The sequence below is a fragment of the Rutilus rutilus genome (assembly GCF_951802725.1).
Source record: "Rutilus rutilus genome assembly, chromosome: 11".
Lineage (NCBI taxonomy): Eukaryota > Metazoa > Chordata > Actinopteri > Cypriniformes > Leuciscidae > Rutilus > Rutilus rutilus.
Genome location: NC_140216.1, coordinates 28,447,466 through 28,458,190, shown reverse-complemented (window position 1 = coordinate 28,458,190; position 10,725 = coordinate 28,447,466). Strand labels below are relative to the sequence as shown.

The 10,725-nt window shown below is 35.6% G+C and overlaps 1 long non-coding RNA gene across 1 annotated transcript; it reads right to left on the bottom strand.

Moving 5' to 3' along the window:
- Window positions 1-1,576: 1,576 nt before the first annotated feature.
- Window positions 1,577-8,909, bottom strand: LOC311299096. The gene is made up of 3 exons (XR_014629066.1): window positions 8,854-8,909; window positions 2,883-3,016; window positions 1,577-1,725 (listed from the first exon to the last, which is right to left on the bottom strand). It is a non-coding gene; the product is annotated as an uncharacterized lncRNA (long non-coding RNA).
- Between the last annotated feature and the right edge of the window lie 1,816 nt (window positions 8,910-10,725).

The following is a 10,725-nucleotide window of genomic DNA, read 5'->3' as shown; positions in this document are numbered from 1 at the left end:
TCTATTAAAGAAAGAAAGTAATTTAAATAATGCAAAGTAGTGTAGGCCACTTGGTACAATACAAGACCTTTAAAACGAACTTCAACAAACCATTGCATGTTTTCGTCAAGCTAATATGATCAGCTGAACTGCACATATCCTGCTGAGAGATGACACAGAGATTTTTCTTTTCAGCAAACTCACAGGTGTAAGCCACTTTTCTGAGGTAGCGTTCTGTCTCTTTTTCCCTGTCTGTAAGGCGGCAAGTGTTTTTAAGTAGAGTAAGCAGAGTTTGGCAGAATTTGGCTGAATAGTGTTATTGTTCTCAAACTCAGGTGAAGTTGTGTAGTTCACTTCAAATGCTAGCTCTATAACTGCAGTGTTTATTACTCTTTTTATTTAGCACTACTGTAATAGTAGAGCATGGCGCTAGCAACACCAAAGCCATAGGCAGTCTTGTTATTTTTTAATTAAACAAAATCTATTAAAAACTATTTTCGCTAATTGAAATATAGGGAAATAAAATATAATTATGTGAAAACTTAAACTTTAGCTGAAATAAAGTTTTAGTTGAAGTAACTAAATGACTGAAAACTGAAAAAAATAAAAATAAAAATGAAGCTAAAAATAAATAAAAAAAATGGAAAAAAATCAAATAAAAATGACAAAAGCATGTAACAAAATTAATAAAACAAACTAAAATGCCAATTTTTTTACAAGATAATAAAAAATATTAATACATACTATAATAGCACATAAATTAATACTAATTCGTTACATTCATATAGCGCTTTTCTGGGTACTCAAAGCACTTTACATGGAAGGGGGAATCTCCTCAACCACCACCAATGTGCAGCATCCACCTGGGTGATGCTACGGCAGCCATATTGCGCCAGAACGCCCACCACACACCAGCTTATTGGTGGAGAGGAGACAGTGATGAAGCCAATCAGTATATGAGGATGATTAGGAGGCCATGATGGACAGAGGCCAAGGGGCAAATTTGGCCAGGATACCGGGGTTACACCCCTACTCTTTTTCGAAGGACATCGCGGTTTACCATCTCATCCGAAGGATGATAAATAAATAAATAATAAAATACTAATATAGCACTGTTCCCAGAGCATGTATAAGCTGCTAAAATGTATGCCTTAAATACAATATAAGTAGTTATTTAAATCTGCAGAATGCATATTTTGCCTACGAGCATCTACACAACATCCTTGTTGTTATATGCTTTCACTGAAACATTTTATAGACCTAGTTTTAGTCAACACATTATGACATATCAGGTAAACTTTGCTGCGGCCACCCACTGTAAACAGTCTAGAACCGCGGCTGATCGCGCCTGGTTAGGACACTGTGTTACAGTAGAGTTGCAGTAGTCAGTACATATAATCACCTGGAGAAAGAGATGAGAAGACAAGAGGAAGAGGTCTGAGACAACTGCATCCAGAGCCAACTTTGTGTATTTGTGTTTGTGTGAGTGTGGAAGAGACAGAGAGTTTAATTGTCCCCTGCTTGTCCTAATTTGACACACGCTGGCATGTGTGGGTGAATCGCGTGTGTGCGCGAAACAAGTTACCGTTCACTCCTCACTTCCCCGCAGTCTTCCCATAAGCCCCTGTGTACGAGCGCTGACTGACACACCTTACAGGCCTAATGGAGGGCTGGCAGAAGAAGATGGCAGCTCTCAGACTGCCAGAGGGATCTGCCGCAGGCAAACACAGCTTCATACACCACCCTCTGAGGAAGCGAGAGAGATAGAAATAAATATATCAGCTCTAACCGCTCCACGTAAACAGTCAAACAGGCAGGCACACACTTTCCCGGTCTCCTTCGCACACACTCAAACCCTCACGGCAGTGCTGGTGAAGTCTGTAGCATCTAAAAACAATATGTAGAGAGTTTTTTACACTTCGACTGAAGAAAAGGCAGTAAAAAACAGCTCTGCATAAAATCTCCCCATACAATCGTATTTAGTCAGATTAGAAGATATACAGATTTAAGTTTTTTAATATTTAAACCGAAACGCATCTCACGGGTTTATCCAAATTTTTGTTTTTAGTTATGATTAGCAATGGCAAATAGCAGATCATGTTCATGGGTGTGATGCAATGCTAAGGCTATTGGTGGAATGAAAAGAAAATTCACCCTATTTATTTTCTAAATGCATGTTATTGATCTTATTGTGAATGATTCAACCATGCATGTTTATTTTTTTAAATTTAGTTTAGACTTGTTCATTTTTTATCAAAAAATCATAACATGAAAGTCCTGATTTTGCAGAGTTAGTGTACCTGGGTCAACATATTTCGTTGATCCTGGAACAACATTCCTGTCTGAAAATGTAGTCCTACCCATAACCCTACCCCTAAACCTAAACCTACCCATAACTTATCCCTAAAACCAGAGGGAAATGATCGGTGAATAACACTGATGTAGAAGCCCCTAACCCTGGTTGTAAGACTAAACTTGACATAAATTGTAAACTTGTCTCTCAAATCTGATTGGTTGATTGGAATGTTGTTTCAGGATCAAGAAAGATGCTGATCCAGGAACATGTTGCACATAGGTGAAATCAGGTACTGCGTCATAACTCACCCAATAGTTATAGCAGTCGCCCAACATTTTTTTCCTGTTCGATAATCCATTTCACTCAGATGTGCGTCATAATAGGGAAGCAAAGATCTGTCACTACTTTCATTTCATTGCAATATGTAAACACATTTTCAACAGGAAATGTGTCAACACAAGAAAGAGAACTGCACTCATCAAGCCAAGGTGTTGCTGGTCTCGAAAAGAGTAATGTCAGAGGCTGATGTGCAAGATAATGTCTTTACAAAGCAATGTATCTCCTTAATTCAAAATGTAAAACAAAACTAGATTGATACCCCACTCGCTCCAACATAAGCAACATCCCCGTGGATCCAGGATCTGTAATTGTACTTCAGTGCAGTTTCTCAACAGCTCTCTGGTGACCTCCATTACTCCACGGACTCCACGGATCAGTATCATGATGTAAAGTCATCTTTACCTGTAGTGGTAAAAAAATATTAGATCAATTTTTATATTTGTTTTATGTTTTTATCTAAAAGCAAATTACAATACATTTTTTATGAAGTGGACGGTCTCTATGGAGCAAGTTGGGGTTAAGTACTTTGCTCAAGGGCACAACGATGGCCTCTCACAAATCGTCGCCTCTGGGGTTCAAACCAACAATCTTTTTGCTTATTTTTGACCTTCAAAAAGGAGCTTTTTATGGTTCTTTAAAGGAACAGTTCCCCTAAAAATAAAAAAATCTTTCTTCGGTGGAACACAATTTGAAAAATGTCTCAGCTGTTCATACAAAAGTCCCAAAAAGAGACCTAAAGGTAGCATAAAATTAAATAAAACCACTTAATTAAAGTCTTCTGAAGACTAATTTCATATTATGACACATCAGTAACATCAAACCTCACTGGTTCTTGCATGTCACGAGAACTGACGTCATGACACAAGCGTCAGTGTTATTGATGTGTCACCATTATTGATTTTAGCTACAGTGTATATACACATTAATTGATCAACAGTTTGATTATAGAAATAGAGATAAATGCAGACACATAAAAACACGGACGCAAACAGCTAGGCTATGAATCCAACTCAACCCAGACTGTTTAATCACTAAAGCACACTATCCCTAATCAGGGAGGAATTGTCTGCATTTGTAAGGTGATACAAGATATGTCTGATTGCAAATGAATCGTAAAGAAACGTTGGCATGTTCATTTTTTACGGTCGGTGCGCATTATGCCCTGCAAGGGTTCGGTTTAATTGTAGCAGAGTCAGGTGTATTAAAGAATAATAGGATGAAAGAGGGATCGGTGTGTTTAAGATTTGCCGACACCTCAAGACAATCATGCACTAACTACACATCTCCTTTCTCTCCTGTTCCCTCAAAGTATTGATCGGCCTGTCTGTTCTTAATGGTCCTGTTAAACACAGTCACCAGCCACTTTAGTGTGCCTAGGCCCACTTAGCAATAAAGCTCTCGGAGCTCTCTTTAAAACCGCCGCAGAGACAAGAGGGAGGCTCAGGGTCACTTGGATGGAGAAGCTCTGACTTTATCCCACACCTAGTTTGAATGGAAACAGGGACAGGGGTGGAAAGCGTTTGTCGAGACTCTCCGTCTAAGGGTCTTGTGAGATTTTCTCTGCATAGTCGGTTTTGTGTTAGGTGGATTATGCGGGAATTGGAGGTTCTGAGAAATTTTGCCTGGTTTTTGTGTTCTTGAATGCATTCCCTCACATTTTAGTGCACACACACACCAATCAAAGCTGCTTCTGAGTGACATATTGATCGGGTTGCATCTAAACTCTCCCTCTTTCTCCTCCGATCTCTTGCTTTTTCTCTATCTCTCTGTGTCCTTAAGTAAATTCCCTTGAATTCTGAGGAGGACAGAGGTGTTAGTTCAAGCAATTCAATGCCGAATCGCTGAGACAGAACAGATCAACAAAATCACACTCTTTCTCTCACAATCTCTCAATAGTTTCTCATTAAATGTAATGCAATCTCATAGACTCCAAACATATGGAAAGAAAAAACCTGCAAATGATATCCATAGAAAAGACAACATAAGAGGCATAAGTGTAAAGTGCCAATTACTAACAGCACAAATTATGCCATTTACAGCTCAGAGTCAATTATTTACCTCAACCGTGTATGGGCTTTAATTCATGTCATACCAAATACAGTACGCTACCATTTAAGATTGGTAAGATTTTTTTAATGGTTTTGAAAGAAGTATCTTATGCTCACCAAGACAGTAAAACAGTCATATTGTGAAATATCATTCAAATTTTAAACACCCATTTTCTATTTGAATATACAGTATTCCTGTGATGGTAAAGCTGAATTTTCAGCATCATTACGCAAGTCTTGAGTGACACACGACCCTCAAGAAACATTTCTGTTATCAATGTTGAAAACAGTTGTGCTATTTAATAATTTTGTGGAAACCATGATAGATTTTTTTTATGGGGATAGGATTAGTTTATGAATACAGTATTTAAAAGAACAGCAATTATTTGAAATATAAATCCTTTCTAATATTAGAAATGTCTTTATGTCACTTTTGATCAATTTAATACATCCTTGCTGAATAAAAGTATACACCCCCCCCCCCCCCCCCCCCCCCCCCCCAGACATTTGAATGGTAGTGAACATATATTAAAATGCACTTAAGAGAGGAGAAACATCTGAAACAAAGTAAAAGGTTAAAGGAAACATAACTGAGAACGCCATTACATATCCTCAGCCATGAAAGAGCAAAACAATTTTCCTCTGGGAATGACTGAATATTGTTTAACGTCTTTCAGAAAGGTTTCACATCGGTTTGTTGCTTCGCAAATAATCAGACAAGTCATATGAATGTAGTCTGTAGGGCAAACGACATCATAGCCCATTTCAGAAAGCGGATCTTGACCATGCCCTGGAGGACTGAAAGACCGGCCAATCAGGAACGGCAAAAAAACTCACATAACAGTTGTACATACAAAAGGACAAGATAATTCCACTGCAAAAGCGAGCATGTTTCTAAAGATCTCTTTCTCCAGAGCCAAATCTCCTCATCTGGCAGTATGGTAGCTCAGTACTCTTCAATTACACTTTATCTCAGTAGTACTGCACTTTAAAGAGGGAGAAAATCAGAGAGCGAGACAGAGAAAGAGAGCGTGACTGCAAATTGCGCAAAGAAGGGGAAATCGGGAGAAAGAAAAAGAGAGAACATGTTCTGAAGCAAACAACTGTGTTTGCAGTACATTTAGAACAATGCTCTATTGGGACACCCGAGTCGTTAGTAAACGGAGTTGCCTTTTATTAGTTGAATGATATAAAACATGACAAAACAGCTACTCAGAGAGGATCTGCGATTCATACACTCCCACTGGGATTTCTATATAGGCCATGAGCTCTCCTCTCTCCCATTTAGAGGAGAGAGAAAGAGAACGAGAGAGAGATCCAAGAACAAACGGAGTGCAAGAAAAGAGGATAGAGGGAGCATGAACGAGAAAGCGCAAATGAACAAGAGCAGAGATGAAAAAAAAAAAAAACATGATATACGGAGAGAAGAAAGAGTACACACTAAAAATTGTTAACTATTAAATTTACAGTAAAAAACAAAACATATGACAACTATGTTTGGTATATAATTAATATACTAAACTATCTGCTTTATGATTTTAAATATACTGCTACCCCTATAAATGGTGTTAATAAAATGATTTTTTTTTTAAATAACCCATCAACTAAATGTAAAATGAAACACACTACTGTTCGAAAGTTTAAGATAAGATTCTTTTCTTAAGACATCAATACTTTTTATTCAGCAAAGATTCTTTAAATTGATCAAAAGTGACAGTAAAGACTTTCACAGTGTTACAAAATATTTCTATTTCAAATAAATACTGTTCTTTTAAGCTTTCTGTTCATCACAGTTTTCACAAAAATATGAAGCAGCATACCTGTGTTCAACATTGATTATAATAAATGCTTCTTGAGCACCAAATCAGTATATTAGAATGATTTCTTAAGGATCATGTGACACAGAGGACTAAAGTAATGATGATGAAAATTCAGCTTTGCCATCACAGGAATAAATTATATTTTAAAACATATTAACATAGAAAACAGTTCTTTAAAAAAAAAAAAATTACCACAATATGGCCATTTTTACTGTATTTTTTCAAATAAATAAATACTACTTTGGTAATAAGCATGAGATACTTTTTTCAAAAACATTTAAAAAATCTTACCGACTCCAAACTTATAAACGGTACTGTACATGTATCCCAATGTACATATATGATACAGTAGCTAAAGTAAGAAAAATAACCAAGAAAAGTCATATGCAACACATTTAATTTGGTGCCTACCAATTTACAAGTTCACATATGTATTCTCTCATTAAGTATAAAATAGATTTACCGTTAACCAACAAACAGGTTTTAAAATTAAGCACATTTACATTATCTTTCCAATAAATTACTAAAAATGTGTTACAGTGATAACAAATGAAGCAGAGTACATATATAGTCAAATATATTCATAGTAGCAAGAGAGAGAAAACCGAGAGATACTAGTCTATGTGGAATAGATAGAACGAGACAGAGACAGAGACAGAGAGAGAAAATAAATGAATGTTAGTAAAACTCTCCGGTGTGTATTAATAGTAAGACCGGAGTCCCATGAGCACAGGTTTCAAGCGACAACGCTGAGGCAATATAGGACTCAGGGCAGACTGTAAAGTAATGCAATCCCATAATAAGTCCAGTGAGGCGCTACCCTGCATGGTGACGAGTGCATGTGTGCCTCCTTTACGTGTTGAAAACAAACAATGGCTCATCTTATGGGAAACACTGAGCTACAGTCCTAACTAATAGATTAACGTCAAAATGTTATAATTATGTAAACTATTTAATGTTTAAATTTTGCACAATTAATTACATAAAAAATAATTTAACTGAATCCCCCTGAGTTACAGACAACATATTACATGCAACAAACCTTTCCAATCCAGACACAGAGACATAACTTTTTAACTTGGGGAATCTTAGGGTAGCAACAATATATTGACTTTTACCACTTTTTTCCCTATTCAATGCCTTAACTAGTCTGCCACAATAATGTAACATCTCAGCGAATATTGACATATGAGTATTGCATGGCTCTGATCACCCTGTCTGGGCGCATGTAATAATAACCGACTGACTGTACATTATGCCTTACATAAATTGAACTTTCATTATATTAAATTACTATTGAAGCTTCAAATGACAACACGACAAAACAAAAATCTATGAAACGGCTTTGTCCAAATGATGCTTCCTGATAAAGGCTTTCAATGCATGAAACTTGAATGTATAGTCACCGCAGGCCAGTGATTTGATGGTCACACAACAGTGCAGACAATCAGACTATCCCTGATATTGACAGATCTCGCAATATCTGACAAAGTCACGGCAGAATATATACGATATTGTGTCTTAGTTCGACTGTCTGTAATGATTGTGTTTAACGCTGACGACAATAAAAACATGAGCAAGATGTTTACTGACAATTTCAGAAATGAACAGTGTCACTTTAATTATTAATTAAAGCAAGGCAGTGACTGTGTGTGTGTGTGTGTGTGTGCTATTGTTCCCAGCAGTATGACGGGATCAATAAGCTCCGGATAATGATGTTGTCAGTAAATGATCAGACCGTCTCCAGGGCACACACAGCAAACACCATTAGTGACAATGACTGCAAACTACATATTTTTGTATGTATGTGCACGTGTGTGATATATGCACAATGAACAATGTGTGTTTGAACACACAGCATCATTACACTGGTGTAAATTATATAAGGTAGCAGAGTATTCTAGCAGAATACTATAGTCAAATTTGTGTCCTTAATATTTTTAAATTCTAGTAAAAGTTTTATAAAACCAATACGACACCCGGCTGTGCTATATTGTAAATATATATTTAATGGCTGAATGAGTTGCAGGCCATTTGCACAGCCTCTCGAATCTTATTGCTTAATAGGTGTAGCAGCAAGCACACAAGTACAGCTTTAGATAAGAAAACATCTTCTGAAGATGGTATTTAGGAATTCAATAAATTCATTGGCACTACAAATATCCCAATAAATAAACAAACACATGTTTTACAATACAATGTACTACAAGTATGTGTATATGTATGTGTCTCCTCCATCCTTCTCTTCTGGACCGTGCAGTAATGTAGATATATACGTACTATATGTCCCCGGTGCAGTGATGTATGTGTGTCTGCTGACAGTAGATTTCTGTGGTAGTAATAAAGGTAGCCTGATTCGCAGAATAATTACCGTATGCAAATGCCGCTGATTTCAGTGCCAGTCTTTTATAGATGGCTGAGTTGAGCTGTTCATCAGAGAGAGAGATGGAGAGAGAGAGAGCGAGAGAGAGAGAGAGAGAGATGGCATTATTTACTTTTTAAACCATTTAGGATGACTAGACACAGAACAGCATTAACAGTGTAATACAATGTGAATTACTATTACTTCAAGAAAGATTTAGAGCAAACATGCTTAATCAGTGAGGTATAAGAATTTATTTTAAAGTTAATTTTACATTTTTATCTTTCCTTAATAACATTGACAAAATAATTATAAACAAATAAAACTACAACTAGAGTCATATTATTAATATTAAAATAATTATTTCTGGTTACACTAATTGATGTTATAATTGTTTATACTATGATTATTATAAATAATAATAATGTAAACCAATACAACTATTCATATTATTCATATTATATTTATTATTATTAATATCCTTCTTTATGGTTAAACTAGATGTAGTTTTAGTTGCTTGTACTGATTATGAATACTAATAATATAAACAAATAAAACAACAAGTAGAGTCATATTAGTAATATTTTTTTTAATACTAATATCATGATTTCTTGTTATGCTAATTGTAGTTTTAATTGTTAATACTATGATTATTATAAATAATATTAATAATAATAATACTAATATACCAATAAAACTATAGTCATATTATTCATATTTATTAATATTAATATTATTTTGGGTTACACTTTTGTAGTTTTAGTTGACTATTATAAATAATAATAATAACAACAAATAAAACTACAACTAGTCATATTATTATTTATTCATATCATTACTTATTTGTGGTTACATTAGTTGTAGTTTTTAGTTATTTAGTTTGATTTTATGAATAACAACAATAACAATATAAACTACAACTAGGTTTATTATTAATAATATTTAATAATATAGTTACTTCTTTATGATTGCACTATAGTTGTAGATTTAGTTGTTAATACTGATTATGGATAATAATATTTATTAATATAATTATTTATGGTTACACTATATTTGTATTTTAGCTGTTTTTATACTGATTTTGAATAATATTTATTGTTATCATTTCTTATTAATGGTTACATTATAGTTGTAGTTTTAGTTGTTTATACTGATTAATAATAATACTGAGTAATAATAATCATAATAATAAATTAATTCTATAACAGACCTGGACAATGTCTTATGATTATATCCAATATGTTCAGTTACATAATGGTACTTTCTGAATGCTCCAATACTCTCAGACTTACCAATCCCCCCCCACTCTGCGGTGCAGTTTGGTTTGATCCGGTCCCGTAGAGTGGTAAACGGCATGAGGGCTGTTTCAATCCTCATCACTGAGCTGTTAATTAAAACTCCCTGATATACTGACCAGCGTTCCATGCCTCCCTCCTGACGGGAGCCCTCCTCCCCCTCTCCACGAATTTGGAGGGGAAGATCATTTTGATTCTTTTGTCCTATTCAAGAACACAAAGTGCCAAATGTGAATACCACAGAATCGCTAATGCAAAAACAAGGAAATCTCTTTTTACTCTTATGTTATTTATCTTTTACAAATTTTCAAACTTCAGGCCTTTATGCGTGGATTTATCCAGACAGGACAGGCTGCTGTGAACACTGCAAGCCCTTGAGCTTGTGCACTACGACTGGAACACACCTCTGAAATCTCTCTCATTTTCAAAGGCTCTTTTTGTCTCATACTCTCTGGAACTCTCCGTTATTGCAAGCGTTGCCAAAGGTTGCGTGACAGATGCCAATGTCGCCCACCGTGACAAACATGTCACACTCTGAATGCTTTTTCCTGTCCCCTGATAGAGCAGCTCTCACCTCTCAGAGAGG